Source organism: Paramisgurnus dabryanus, chromosome 10 (genome assembly GCF_030506205.2).
Source record: "Paramisgurnus dabryanus chromosome 10, PD_genome_1.1, whole genome shotgun sequence".
NCBI classification, from domain to species: Eukaryota; Metazoa; Chordata; class Actinopteri; order Cypriniformes; family Cobitidae; genus Paramisgurnus; species Paramisgurnus dabryanus.
The window spans coordinates 25,927,839-25,942,570 of NC_133346.1; the positions used below are offsets into that span (position 1 = coordinate 25,927,839).

At 37.3% G+C, this 14,732-nt stretch overlaps 2 long non-coding RNA genes across 4 annotated transcripts; one reads left to right on the plus strand and one right to left on the minus strand.

Annotated features, from left to right (window-relative positions):
* The first annotated feature begins 1,590 nt into the window (after nucleotides 1-1,590).
* LOC135718511 (uncharacterized) lies at nucleotides 1,591-5,424 on the plus strand. Its single transcript, XR_010520866.2, has 3 exons — nucleotides 1,591-1,932; nucleotides 4,598-4,687; nucleotides 4,826-5,424. It is a non-coding gene; the product is annotated as an uncharacterized lncRNA (long non-coding RNA).
* A 6,848-nt stretch (nucleotides 5,425-12,272) lies between these two features.
* LOC135787989 (uncharacterized) lies at nucleotides 12,273-13,710 on the minus strand. Of its 3 annotated transcripts, XR_012337695.1 has the most exons (4): nucleotides 13,606-13,669; nucleotides 13,453-13,525; nucleotides 13,292-13,361; nucleotides 12,273-13,212 (listed from the first exon to the last, which is right to left on the minus strand). It is a non-coding gene; the product is annotated as an uncharacterized lncRNA (long non-coding RNA). The 3 variants fall into 3 exon arrangements; XR_010547269.2 differs by having other exon boundaries at nucleotides 12,273-12,594; nucleotides 13,453-13,710; XR_012337694.1 differs by having other exon boundaries at nucleotides 13,453-13,710.
* Between the last annotated feature and the right edge of the window lie 1,022 nt (nucleotides 13,711-14,732).

A 14,732-nucleotide genomic window follows, 5' to 3' on the forward strand; every position in this document is an offset into this window, starting at 1 on the left:
TCTATGTTTGTGTGCATGGGTTGGGAGGGGGCCAGACCAGGTACAAATTGGTAACTTTTATTTTCTTTCACAAGCAGCACACATAAACAACTGTCTGATAAAGTGACCAAAACTGTCTTTCAAGTAATAAACGAAGACAAAACTGACGATGCATTTATATATATATTTTTTTAAGGTAAAATGTAAGGCAACATTTGTTTAATTATTCCTCATAACATTTTAAAGCCACGATCTACAGAACATCACACAAAAATACATTTTGATAACTAAAAAAATAACAAAGGTGATCCTGCCTTGGCAACAATTAAGTGTTTTTATTTAATTTGGAGATATAGCGCGTCAAAGCAGTCATGACCAAAAAAAACCAGACAAATGACAAATAATTTGTGATTGTGACTGTAAATGATAAAAACTTATCTTTATATACAATTCATTAAACTTTAATTTATAACAAGAAAAACACTGAAATTAATGATTTTATAGACACTACGCGTTATTATTTAGCACAGAAATACCTGCTTGCTTGCTTTGACTTTGATCATCTCTGTATTCACTTTAGATACAGAAAGACCGGATGATATTATTTATTTCAGGAATCTCTTTGCTATCATTTGAAAGTGAACACCGACTGACCATAATATTAAATCACAAGAAAGACATTCGTGTCAGGCAGAAATAGGTTCGGTGCAGATACTAGTTTCCGTTTCATCACCGAAATAAAAAACGGCTTACCTGTTTTGTAGTTTAACTTTAAGATAGACAATATAACCACTCTGTTTTAAATACATTTTAAAAACTTATACTCGTCGAAAAACATCCGTTTTTTAATGTTTAGTTTGATGAACTCCTAAATATGAGACGCAGAGCACCTAACCCGTTCGGCTAAATTACATGCACAAGCATGGCCAGCACGCAATAGCGCAACATCGATACAACGAAAAGCTATCCAAAATTTACATACTTAAATAAGATCGGAATTTACGTTTATAATAAATACAATTTTTTTAATTAAATAAGGTCAGAAGTAACAAAGTGCAGAACAAATATGCAAAATGCCTCAAGTGCACGGAAACAAACACAGGCCAAATAGTTAAATCAGATAACCCAAAGTGATTTATAAATAAAATAAAATATAGAAATTTTTAAAAGAACGAAAGTCATAGTTTAATTTGCCAGCTTTGTCTTTTAAATGTCGAAACAAAGAGGCAAGGCTTTATTAAGATAGAGACCTCTTATGGACGTGAAGCCCTGTCACAGGGGTTGATGGATTTATTAACTCATTTTAAAAATATTTATTGAAAGCTGCTACTTCACATATTATTTGCGGCATTATCATAATATGCAGTATATTAATATATTGTGAGAAAGCTGTTATATGTGAAATCAGATAATGTGTGCACCCATATACGGCCAAAATTGAATGATCCTCATTTCATAACACATCTGCGATGATTCGACTATGAGATTGGTAAGCGACTTTTTCTCGCGGATCTTCTCCGCTCCCCCTTTCTTCTTTTTGGAGCCTCTGTTGTCCATAATTATAATTCTGAAGTGCAAGGCTAAATGATGTGCTACACTGTAAAAAGTGATTCTGAGTTTTAGTCAGGTGGACAAGTAAAATCATGTCCTGTCAACTTGCAGTGTCTCACTACGCAGAAGGATGAGTTATAACAACCTCAACTTGAAGGGAAATTGAAAACTTAAAATAAGGTGTTCATATAACAACAAAACATAGGTTCTTTCAATTTTTTTGCCTCATGCGCATGTGCCAGAATCTCTACGTCATAATGACGTACTACTTTAACGAATTTGAACAAGAGGCGCCATCGCCATTTTCTGCACGAGAGGACGAGATCACTACAGGAGTTGCTGATGGGAGAAAACAGACGACGAAGGAGCTCTTATTTGAACGACTACAGATGGATTTTTATAGTAAGTATACCCCGATTTGTTCTTTCTTTCATGTAAAAAAAATAGGCTTGTTTCGTTTGCGTATTAATTTAAGACAACTTGATTGGTAAGTTAACGTTAATCAGGAGCCACACACACAGTGTTAGACACCGAGCTGTTGTCGAGACGTGAGCAGAAAGAGAAGTCGTCTTTGACTAGTGTAAGTTAATGTTGGTAAATAGATAAAAACGTGTACAGTTACTTTTTAGCATGTTAATTGGTGTAAAATGGCCCAAAATAGCTTTTTCGCATGGTTTAAAGTTTTCAGGCTCCGTGCCGGATCTCCGGCGTGCGGCGTTGGCTGCGAATTAAAAAAAAATATATAACGTTGATATATTAATATCATTTCGCGTTCATGCGTTCACCCACAAATAGGATGAGAGGAACACATATTTGACTCTCAACCAAACTAAACTAGCCAATCAGAAGTAGAATGGGGCGGGTCTTTAAAGTGTGGTTGAGAGATCCAGCTGCAGGTACCGTGCGGAGACCGGAGATGTCACGTAGCAAGGAATCCGCAGGATGGAAAGTAAGTTTATAAAGAACAGGAAAGATATGATCTAATTGATAAAGCACTTAAATAAGTGGCGCTGGGCATGGATAGAAGGAATAGGCAGAGACAGGCAGCATTTTAGAAGAAATTAAGAGAAGCAGGTGCTTGCATTTCAAATGCTGTCTCACGATATCAATATAAAGTTGCATTTGTGTCAAAACGTTTTGCTTGCATTATAATATTCTCTACGCGCATGCGTTAACGCGCGCATCCACATGAATCAGATCCCACATAATCCTGACAAAAACACACATTCGCTGATGGTTTGTGAATCTAATTTGCGTGTTTGCGTTAACGCATGCGATTACAGAATAGTATAATGACACACTCGTAGATCTTGTTTGCCTGCATGTGTGTGTGAAACGCGTAGCTCTTGACTGTTATGCTTTGCCAAAAGATTAATGCAAAAAAGAAATTGACTTGACTAAATTCCTGGGTGTCTGAAAAGACAAAGTCACATCATCATTTGAATGATAAACTTTAATGTTGCAGTATCCACTTCAAATTTAGGGTGCTAAGGTTGCTTGATGTTCAGTGATAAATAATAAATCTTTATGAAATGCTACCACTTATTATTCTATAAACATGTTTTGACCAATGGTGAATCTCATTTGTGTGCCCTATTATTACCATGCATATATGCAACCAAAGATTTTTAAATTCCTCATAGATCTATGTCACTTATTTTTACTCTTAAAGTGCACTACATTGATGTAATTACCTTTAATTGCACAAAGTGACTGAATTTGTTCTGTCTAATCATGGTTTACTTTGTGGCATATAGCCCAAACGCGATTGTTCCCGGTGACCCCGCAGCGTTGGTCTGGTTTCAAACTCAAATGGATTCGATTTCGATCGAACCCTGGTGCGTTATTATGATAGAAAACAACACTGGTCAATATATAGCTTTTTTTATTAATTCTGTGTGTGTGTGTGTGTGTGTGTTTGTGTGTGTCATATAATGTTGGCTTCTGCTGCTTGCAAATTAACTCTTTTAAGGAGATTTTTAGATTTGTTGTCCTGGTTCCACATGCTATGCACAAACACACTGAAGGCTCATTCTCACTCGTATCCAAGGTAAATTAACACTATCATCCCTTACATGTATTATATTTAACTAAATGCATCATAATAAGCTAACTTATGAGCAGGTCACATTTCTTCCTGAAACAGTGCACATCCGAGTCCACATGACAGTGTCACAGTATGATTTTGTCATGTGGACTTGGGTGTGCACTGGGGTACCGAAGCCAAGACTACCTGGAGGAAGTGGTCTTTGTTCGGTTGCACTCAAACGGTGCCGCGTGCGCACTTGTTCAGGAACTAAGGTGACCTGCGCATGCGTTTTAGCTTATTATGATGTATTTAGTTAAATATAATACATGTAAGGGATGATAGTGTTGATGATTTACCTTGGATACGAGCGATAGTGAGCCTTCAGTGTGTTCGCGCATAGCGTGTGGAATCTGTTTTCTATTATGCTTCATGCACGTTTGTGATAACGTAATAAGGCACCAGGGTTTGACAGAAATCAGTTGAGTGTGAAATCAGACCAACGCTGCCGGGGTCGGGAACAATCGGGCTAGGACAGGGCTATTCAAATCTTACCCTGGAGGTCCGGAGCACTGCATAGTTTAGCTCCAACCCTAATCAAACACACCTGAGCAAGATAATCAAGGTCTTCATGATCACTAGACAATCACAGGTGGTTAAGTTTGATTAGGGTTGGAGCTAAACTATGCAGTGCTCCGGCCCTCTAGGGTAAGATTTGAATAGCCCTGGGCTAGGAGTTCAGATCACAGCAAACGAGCCCAGTGTGAACCACCCTTAGACACTCCTGGTTTAAGTGACATCAGCTGGTTACATCTACTATTAAATCTTATTTTGGTGCTGAACAAAAGGTAACACACAACTGTTGTTGTTGTACCACATCACTGGTAAATTATTTACAACAAAAGCATGCAAAAAGGGTACATATTTGAAATTAATGTTTTTATTTTTCAAGACAGAGGGAGGGGGTGAAAGGATAAATTAAAAGAAAAACAAAGGATTGAACCAATAAAGGAGGTACTTTAACCATCATATATTTTACAGACAACAAACCAAAGGATGAGGACTGCAGCATTGCTTGGGCTGCCGTGATACATGCGAGAGACTCCTTCTAAATTCATGAAGATATGCGAGGTATGCTGAAACCTTTAAGGCAAAACCAGGGAATATTGAACATTAGATCTCTTAATTTGTAGGGGTCTGGGGACTTTAAATTGTTTGTGAAATTGGTTATAAGTGATAGTACCTTAATTTTGTTTTCATTCTACAAAGCCCAGTGACCGTGAAAAGGATGTGATCAAGGGCGTGGTGATCGGAGTCCTAGTGGTTGTGGAAAATGTGATGGAGCCTCTCCAGAATTCTACAATGACGTTGCCCTGGTGATTGTGGAAGAAGTGGTGATGCGTCACCTGAGTGACATACCTAATGCTTTTCTGAACCTGATGGGCCTGGTGTACGCATTAAACATTGACTTTCTAAAGGAATTAAAATTCACTTTTGAAGTGATACAACGCCTGTTCATTGGAGTGGGATCACACTCTTGCACCGCAAGTTGCTGAGATAAGAAACTCTTTTCTTCTCCTTGCTACTATAAGCACTTACACTGTTACACTGTTTTAAAGTTTAAGACCATTGTTATTTTAGATATTATTGTTTTAAAGGGATACTCCATCGTTTTGTCATATTAAACTGTTATTACCTTAAAGCAATAGTTCACTTTGAAATTAAGTTTTGATATGTTTTAGCTTACCTCAAGGGCATCCAAGATGTAGGTGTCTTTGTTTCCGTGGTAGTTTCACTTTTGATGTTTTTAGGTCAAACCGTTCTTGTCTGTCAGTCATATAATGCAGGTCTATGAGGTAAACATTACCTCAAAGAGCATTCACAGAGAAGTCCAAATTAAGCAACTGTCCATCGTAAGTACACAATGATGGCCTTAGACACGAAACGAGCGGTTTCTATTTATATTGTTTTTGCCCCTTGTACACATCCACGTCTGTGCTTAGTCTGCGCATGCGCCGGAAGTGATCTCTCGCAAGTGTACGTCACTCATTGTTTACACAGAACAGAGATTGTAGGTAAGACAGTTAATAGAAATAGTACTGATTTGCGCTTATCCGGGATGTTTAAACCGACGTGAAAGAAAACAATTACGTATGCTCGCGCAAACTCTTCCAGGAGATCTCTTCCGGCGCATGTGCAGACTAAGCACAGACGTGGATGTGTACAAGGGGCAAAAACAATATAAATAGTGTTCGTTTTCTCACACAAACCGCTCGTTTCGTGTCTTAGGCCATCAATGTGTACTTATGATGGACAGTTGTTTAATTTGGACTTCTCTGTGCATGCTCTTTGAAGTAACGTTTAGTAAGTGACCATAGACCTTTATATGACTGACAGACAACAACGGTTTGACCTAAACATATCAAAAGTAAAAGTACGGCGGAAACCAAGACACCTACATCTTGTATGCCCCTGAGGTAAGCTAAAACATATCAAAATTTAATTTCAAAGTGAACTATCCTTTTAACTAATAAGAGTCAATACATACCCCTATCATCTTAGTGCGTGCACTTAAGAACTGTGGCATGTGGTGACACTTTGGTAGCACTTAGCTTAGCCCAGTTCATTCAATGGTACCAAACAGAGATAAAGTTAGAAATGATCAAACACATCAAAGTTTTCCCTATATAATACGAGTAGATATACGATCAAATATGGTGGAACAAAATAAAATGTGGCGCTTTTAAAAGTGGGTTTAAAAGGGTAACTATAATCATTATGAGAGGGAGAAGGGGAGCAGATTTTTCAGGCGAGTCGAAGTACTCCCAAAAGTGCTATTCCACCATACAATATAGTTACCCTTTTTAACCCGCTTTTAATAGCACCATGTTTTATTTTGTGCCACCATATTTAATCGTATAAATACTCGTATTAAATAGGGAAAACAATGTGTTTGGTCATTTCTAACTTTATCTCTGTTTGGTACCATTGAATGAACTGGGCTAAGCTAAGTGCTATCAAAGTGTCGCCACACGCCACAGTTCTTAAGTGCACGCAGTAAGATGATAGAGGTATACATTGACTCTTCTTAGTTAAAGTAATAACATAGTTTAATATGACAAAACGATGGTGTATCGCTTTAAGTGTAACATTGGTATTCTTAAAAAAAATTTAAACAGACTGTTCACTTGTTACCTTGTTCTGCTTCCTCTTTCCTTGTCATGTTTGTCATTTGATTGGGAATTAAAGACACTGTTTTATTTGAAGTTGTTAAACACAGGAACAATTGTACATGAATAATTCACTATAAGCTGTTAGGAAAATATCTGATAATGACAAGGAGTTATTTGTACTATTTTGGCTCTTAAATGGTTCTGTGCATAGTAGGGCTGCACGATAAATCGCATGCAATACCACGCACATCTCGTCAGTTCCTGGATTAGTAGTAAATCGCCATCAGCTGCTTTCAGATGGAGCGGCATTTACTACACAGAGCCGTAGTTCACTGACAATCTGGGCCATATCGCAGGCGATACGTCCGCGATAATAAATGCGAAATTGCCCCAAATGTCAGTGAACGGCTCTGTGTAGTAAATGCCGCTCCATCTGAAAGCAGCGGATGGCGATTTACTACTAATCAAGGAACCGGCATTACTTACAAGATGTGCGTGACAATCACATGCGATTTATTGTGCAGCCCTAGTGCATAGAGAAGTTTGCACGTGTTTTTGTGAGGTTTATATTTTAACATTGGTATTATAGAATTTTTTTTAAACAGACTGTGTTCTTGTTACCTTGTCCTGCTTCTCTTTCCTTGTCATGTCTGACATTTTGATTGGGAATTGAAGACTTTTATTTGAAGTTGTTAAACACAGCTTATAGTGAATTCTTCATGTACAGTTGTTCCTGCAATGAAAATATCTGCTACTATTCTCTAAGAATGGGTCTGTGCATAAAGTAGTTTGCATGTGCTTATGTGAGCTGAATATATGTGAGTGTTTTTTGTGTAATGTTTTCATATCTTTGCAAGGAAAAATAAATGCTGTGAGTTTCAATTTTGCAGTTGTGTTGATTTCATTAAAAAAAAATCTGGTTTCAGGCAGATATCTAGAACTTCTTGTCAAAGAAAACAATGAAGTCTAATAAACTCAAAAAGTTAAGTTGTGATGTTGAGGGAAAACTCACTATTTTATGTCAATTAGACTTTGTTAATGGTTGTGAAAACATGAAAAATTAAGTTAAACCAATATGTTTTTAAGTTTACTTAACAAAAAAATCTAATTGCTTATTAATTGATATGGTACGTTGGCCCAATTTACTGCAAGTTATTTCAACAAATACATATAAGTTGAGTTAACTTAACTCCTAATGTTGGCTAAACTTAACTGAGTCAATGCAATAAGATGACTTGACCAAGTCAAGTTGGGTCAACAAATCATTTTTTACAGTGTATCATCACTGTGTATTTCCCCATAAACCCAGCGGCTGCTTGGACAAATCCATTTGAGGGGTGGGGCATGGGGCGCGATCGTAACACACACTGAACCTGTCATGAAGAAGCCGAAAATATTTCCCTATCACCCGCCCTCCAAGCCAAATGCAACTGCATTTATACATGACGGGCCGAAAGTAAATAACTTGAACATTTTGGCATAAAAAAAAAATCTCAGAGGCCACCGGCCCACATGTCGACCGGCCCACCGGGCATTTGCCCGGTTGTACAGATTACCAGTCCGAGCCTGAGTTTGTGTTGTGAACATGAAAATAAAGACACAGTCTGTTTGTGTTTGAGCTTGTGCTTTACTTTAAACTAGGTTTTACGTATATATAAGCAGAACAATGAAACTTTCAAGGAGAGGTTTGTGAAAGCCCTCCAAGTAGTCTAAAAATTCAGTGTTTTACACTTCTCTGTCAAATTGGAAGTAACTAGTAACTAAATTCTTGAATAGTTTTTTCATCTAATACTTTTTTACTAATACTCAAGTAAATAATTAGATTGTTACTTTTACTTGAGAATAGAGTTTGGGTACTCTCAGGGGCATCAGTTTGTGTTGAAAAGTGGTGGGGACAAAAGATCAAATGAAAAAACATTACAGCAGGACGGGAAAAATATTGAATAACGGCGCATCAAAAATGGGTATAGTGTAGGCCGGTCAAGAACACAAAAATACTCAGCATAAAACCCTTAACAATGTCAACTGCGCATATTACAGTCCCTACAACACCAGCTCAACCGAAAAGTGCCAAAGCACCATACCATAGAAAACAGCAGCGCATTAAGTCAATGATTACAATGAAATTCATTACATATGCAAAAGAAAACACACCATAAGCACACAACGCAACATATGTGACCCTGGACCACAAAACCAGTCATACACTGCAAAAAATTATTTTCAAGAAAAAATGTTCTTAGTATTTTTGTCTTGTTTTCAGTAAAAATTCTTAAATTAAGATGCTTTTTCTTGATGAGCAAAATGACCTAAGAAAATAAGTCTAGTTTTAGACCAAAAATACCAAATGTAACTGCTTTTGTGCATAAAACAAGCAAAAAATATCAAATTTGTATTATTATTTAAATATTAGACCAAAAAGATCAAATGTAAGTGATCTTGTGCATAAAACAAGCAAAAAAATCTGCCAATGGGGTAAGCAAAAAAAATCTTGAACATTTTTATATAACACTAAATTACCCTATTGGCAGATTTTCTTGCTTGTTTTATGCAAAAGATCACTTGAATTTGATGTTTTTGGTCTAAAAACTAGACTTATTTTCTTGGGTTGTTTTGCTCATCAAGAAAAAGCATCTTAATTTAAGAATTTTTTGATATTTTACTGAAAACAAGACAAAAATACTAAGAATTTTTTTCTTGAAAATCTGACTTTCTTACTTAGTATTTTTGTCTTGTTTTCAGTAGAAATATCTAAAAATTCTTAAATCAAGATTTATTTTCTTGATTAGCAAAATGACGTAAGAAAATAAATCTAGTTTTTAGACAAAAACTATACAATTTAAGGGAATTTTTGTTAAAACAAGCAAAAATATCTGCCAATGGGGTGAGAAAAATAAATTATGGGGCGATTTCTCGGACAGGGATTTTTAAGAGCTGTCCAAACTGATAACAACTTGAACTGACATATCTTAAAATACACCAGTGCCCTTTGTTTTGCCTCAAAATGCACACAGGTAATGTTTTTAGTAAGGCATGTTTGTTAAAACTAGTTATATTTCCTGATTAAACTAAGGCCTAGTCCTGGATTAAGCTAATCCCTGCCGGGGAAACTGCCACTAAGTGTTTAAGAAAAAAGACGTCTTATTTTTAGATTTTTTTCTCACTCCATTGGCAGATATTTTTGCTTGTTTTAATCACAAATTCACTTAAATTGTATATTTTTTTTGTCTAAAAACTATTTTCTTAGGTAATTTGCTCATCAGGAAAATTTTGCTCATCTTGATTTAAGAATTTTTTGATATTTCTACTGAAAACAAGACAAAAATACTAAGTAAGAAAGTTATTTTTGCAGTGTAAGTCGCACATGTATTGCTTGATTTTTCAGAACATTTTAACCAAATGTTTTCAAAAAGTGGTGGGGACAAAATCAGCCATTTCAAAAAGTGGTGGGGACATGTCCCCAGGGTCCCCAGTGTAAATTACACCTATGACTCTACCCACCTCTGGGGCCTCATTTATAAAGCATGCGTACGCACAGATTTGATCGTAAAGTGTGCATACGCAAAAATCCACAGCAAAGTTCATATTTATAAAAACTGTCTTTGACGTGAAAAAGTGCTTAGCACCACGTCAGGGTCTGAGCAGACGTACGCGCTTTTGCTTGTCTGATGCAGGTTTTTGGAAATATAAGCCATTCTTGCTGTTTGAAATGAGGACCCTGGTTTAATCTTCATATCTGAATGTTGTAAAGAAATGTTTGCTAATTTACATGAATCAATCTTACAAGCAGTTTTTGAAGCAATAGCCGTGTTTGCACTATCGGGCTTCAAGCGGGCGTGCCAGTATCCGAGTCTCTGGGAAGATGCGGATCCATCTGTCTGCAGATTTAAAACTTTAAAAATAATCGGGATCACCAGTAATTTACTGTTTAACGGAAGATGCCTGCTATGTTTGTACTTCGGACTGAAGAAAATTATCTGCATATGTAAAAAACAAAGACGCGTTACAACGCCGAACTCGCCACGCTAAGGATCCGGCGCACACCGCTAGCGGTTTGGGAGAAGTTTATAAAGTTTTGGGCACAGAACAAAGTTTTTAAAGTGCAACAGTGCTGAGAAATTAAAGTTGTGTGTTGGATCATCATTTCATCGTTCATGTATTAAAGAAGCGATCACTCGAGTCACGATGGGATCTACAGTCGGTGAGTTAACATGCTACATAACGTGTGCATACAAAACACTTAAAAAAAAAAGATTGCATAAGTGTCTTACATGGGTGTTTATTGTGTTTTTTGTGTTATATTGTCATCTCTGTTGAATTTTTTAGTCAGCCCTTAGAAAAAGTAACCATGGTTGTATTATATTAGTCATAGCCATGCTTTCTGGTATTTTGGAGATTAATTTAACTCTTATATGAATGTAGCAAACTTTATATGTCGGTATACTGTATGTGTATTTACAAACCCTTTATACAAAACATCACATGTGCTGCTTTCTTTTGTGTCCGTTTTACAAAAAAATGCCAACGTAAAGCTTTCAATTTGTCATCCAGGAGTTTTTATTTTGTATATGAGAGATGACACAGCAACAGATGAAAGAGCAGGAGATGAAACGAAGATGATGATGATGATGATGAGACGACAGGAGCCATGGATGTTGAAATCCGTCCGGAGGAGATGTCTTTAAATACACCTGTTTATGCACTGATATAAACTTCATATGTATATAAAATACAGCACTATTATTACTACGGCTGCTTGTCAGTTTATTCAATTCAATTCAATTTTATTTATATAGCGCTTTTCACAATTTGGTAATTGTATCAAAGCAGCTTTACATAATAGATGTAGTGAAAAGCACAGAAAATCGACAGATAGCATAACAAAATACACGATAGCACAAGCAGCTAAATTTGCTGCGGCTATAAATCAACATTATAAGCAAACGTATTACTAATGTAACGTATAGTGTTACATCTTCCCCCTTTTAGTCTAGGGGTCAGGAGGGGAAAATGACAAAAAAGGTTTTTGTAAAGGAAATCAGGAAAAAATTGACACACTTCCAACCACTGTCCCAGAGTGAAAACAACTACCTCACATAGGCTTAAGCAGAAAGCATAGTTTATTTAAGAGGTTCTTTCAAATGGGCTTTTCTGCTAATTAGCATTCAAAAGAGAGGGAGAGAGACCTAAAAACAACAAACAAAAAGAATTCTGGCTAAAGTTTAGGGGAACCTAAACTTACCTGGGAAAAGATAATACAAAATAAAACAACATAACCTTCCCTTACTCCCTATCTAAGCATAAACAGGAGAAAAGCATATAAAATAAACAAGGAACTCTCTCATACAACTTTTTAAACAGAGTAAAAAAGTAAATGTGACGTGAGGGTATAACTTTAGAACAAAAAGACAGATTTAATATTTGAACTCCAACTACGCCACCCCAGGACTTGCACCAGGGGAAATGCTAATAACACCCAGAAGGGTGGGAAAGCACACAGGTTCACTCCTCGTTTAAACAAAGAAAGAGTAGAGAGACGTGAGTACAATACAAAAATAGTTTTATTACTTAATCTCATTAAAATAAGCAGTTAATCATACAAGTTATCACTCTACTTCAATTCACGGCAACCACACTGCAAACACACAAAACTGAAAGTTAAAGAAAAATAAATTAAGCAGGGCTGAGGTTCCCAACAGGATAGAGGGGTTCTAAATCTCGACTTGGGTCCACATAGACACACACGCACGCACACACCACTGTGCACTCAAATGAAATAAATCACACACTTCGTGTTAAACAGCACACAATGAAAAAGGAAAACCACCACCGGAAAGTTCCATCCACCCGTTGGGACCCCAGCTCCTGCAACAGATGGAAAACTGGATTAATACTGGATTAAATAATACTACAAAATATTGCCAGTCAGCCTTAGCTGAAAGAAAAAAAGGAAATATCAAATGAAATGAAATTAAACTAACGACATCTTACATAATCAAAACAAATTCACAAGACCAAACACAAGTCATAACAGAATTGCAATGGTTGTACAATAAGTAAACCATTAACCGGTCACGTATGACCCAGTTCACTGGAGCAGAGAGTAAACAACAACGGTATAATACCAAAACACTTTAAAGAATAAAAAGAAGTAAATAACTAGTCCATTGAATCCTATCAAAAACAATATAACAAAATCAAAATAAACAAAACTAGAGAGGGTAAACAAAAAGGAAACGCAATGCGTTACAGCAAAACAAAACAAAAACCCAATAGAGAGGCTACTAGTCGTCCCCCTACGCGTCAAGAAGACGCCATAGCTCTAATTTAGTAAGAAAGGGGGCAAGACACAGCTGAACCAGACAGTTTACGGTACTCGTTGTGTTGCGTGGAGAAGACCGTGATGCTTTTACGGTAATACGAACGCCAGATCACAAACTCGGAATCACAACAAAGTGACACAGAGAACAAAAAGGGAGAATCCTAAAAACGAGCATAATGTTATCAAACCGCGATGGACGACATACAATAATGTTTAAATGTTTTAATAACAAACACTTACCAACCAATGGTATGATAAACATAACCTGCTACAGGCATGGGTTCAGCACAGCCTTATCAGCCGCCGGCAACTAGGGTACAAGAGACCACACATACGCATTTCATATTAGCACAAAATGCTACCCCACCCAGTCTATACCACAGCATGTTTAACAAACGTACCTGAGGGTGAGCAGTCGTAATATCCACTTAAACAGCGCAACCAGGGCACCACACACACAGGGCAAGAGACACGCTAAAAGCAACAACCGAGGTGTTTTAAATCCAAGCACAGAAAGTACGAGCTGCTAGCGTAAACGCACAACAAACACTTACCCGTTGCTATTATCAACACGCACCAAGCGGAACATCGGACATGACACATAACATACCGCAGCCAATCGATGCTTAAGAAGGGGCAGCCCCTCCCTGATAGGTGGCTTCAGGTGTCACTCACCGTTCGCCTAATCCGGTTACATAAAGCTTTAAAGTTCACAATACCTTCTAATTACCAAACACATGTAGAAGGTTAACACCAAATATAGTTCAGGATCACAATCCAATTTTCTATAGAATTGTTGAATTTTGCTCACTAAAGCAAAACAGACAACCACCAAACAAAATTCAGTCTGAGGCAGGGAGAAGTGTGCCACTCTCCAGCATTCAGCAAGTGCTTTTCAATCCCTTTGTCGACACACCCAAACGAGCTGCAGCTGATGGTGATTTGGCCTGAGAGCAGGTAGAGTGAGAAACAACAGACTGAGAGAAAAACACAGAACACAGGCCCAGGACACACAATGGCCCTCATTTATCAAAATTGCGTACACCAAAATTCCAGCGTACACCTGGCGTACACCCAAAACCACGGTGACTTTGAGATTTATCAATATGGACGTTGGCGTACGGCACGCTCAAATCCTACGCCTGCTCAGGAGGTGGTGTACGCACATTTTGAGTTAGTGCAGAAATGCGCAAACACTTCCTAACACCACAAAACGCACTGACAAACTAAAATATATGATATATTATGAGTCACTGTAAAAAACATAATAATTACAAACTTCAGTGTTTATTTTTATGCAACATGGACTTCAATGTTTAATTTGAGAGACTTTACCAAAGCATTTGATTTGCATGCATATGTATTCCTTCAGTTGAGAGCCTGGGCGCTTTACCTGACGTTTCAGGGCAAAGCATGTGAGCGGAGCGGAGCGGAGCCTTGAGCGGTGCGGTAATATTACCATCAAAGCGCCTTTCTAAAAAGTCAGCTCGCTCAGCACCGCTCGTTGAACCCAGAACGCCCTTTGATAATTTGCTAGTTCGAGAATCTGTAAAAACGTCTAGCAATAAGTTATGGAATTCAAGCCTTATACATAAATGTAAAGTAAAAATAAAAGTTAAGGTTGGACAGGAAGAAAACATTAAAAGGAAGTGCGGAGAGACTGTAAAAGTTAGCAAATATT